Source organism: Dipodomys ordii, unplaced genomic scaffold (genome assembly GCF_000151885.1).
Source record: "Dipodomys ordii isolate 6190 unplaced genomic scaffold, Dord_2.0 Scaffold7, whole genome shotgun sequence".
Taxonomy (NCBI): domain Eukaryota; kingdom Metazoa; phylum Chordata; class Mammalia; order Rodentia; family Heteromyidae; genus Dipodomys; species Dipodomys ordii.
The window spans coordinates 23,337,438-23,338,212 of NW_012267223.1; the positions used below are offsets into that span (position 1 = coordinate 23,337,438).

Sequence of the window (775 nt, forward strand, 5' to 3'; positions counted from 1 at the left end):
TATGGTCTTTAAAGGTTTTTCCTCCTAAGAGAAAATGTAAATCTAGTTGCTGGAAGAAACACACCATGTACTTTAAGAATAAGAAAGCTTTTCATGTTTAAGTGGAATGGACTATTTCATAAGGATCTCTGGGAACCAATTTTTTTTTTAATAAAGCAGGTACGCAATCTTGCCTGAAAGAGAAGGATTAGAGACAAAAGTCTGAAAATTCTCAGGGACCCCAAACATCAAAGCCTGGCACCACCGGCCCCGCCCCACAACCCTCCCAGCTGGAGTCACCGGATTGGGATCAAGATGGCGTCACTAGCATGAGACTCGCCCGCGCCCCTGCAACTCCGCACTGCGGCAGCCCCAGCGAGACAACCCCTGATTGGTCAACGTCGATGAGATCACCCTGTGGGCGGGGCTCTGTGGTGGTGGCGCGGGGGCGGTGCCTTGCTGACGCACGCACGTCGAGGCGCTTCTGCCCTGAGCCGAGGAGGAGGAGGAGGAGGAGGTGGAGGAGGAGGAGATCGCGGCTGCTGTGGCGGCGGCGGCAGGGCCTGAGGTGGGAGGTGAGCGTGGGTTGTAGGTGTAATGCGTCCTGGAGCGGCCTTTGAGGGACGCAGGAACCCTTCCTAATATTCCTCTGGCCTGTCAGAAAGAATCAGTAGCGGTCTTAGGTCGCTGGGAGAAAGTGGGGGCTCACTCCTTTTGGGTACCCCTGTCTGTAGCTGAGGAGCTGGAGGGTCACTGTCGGGTGGAGGACCTGAGTCCCCCTCTCCCCCCCCCCCCC

General features: G+C 56.3%; 1 protein-coding gene across 1 annotated transcript in view; it reads left to right on the plus strand.

Moving 5' to 3' along the window:
• Positions 1 to 513: 513 nt before the first annotated feature.
• The window catches only part of Atp6v0a1 (ATPase, H+ transporting, lysosomal V0 subunit a1), an 80,538-nt gene continuing 80,276 nt past the window's right edge, over positions 514 to 775 (plus strand). The window contains exon 1 of the mRNA XM_013037426.1: positions 514 to 554. The gene's annotated coding sequence lies outside the window, so the exon portion shown is untranslated. The remainder of the gene's footprint in view (positions 555 to 775) is intronic.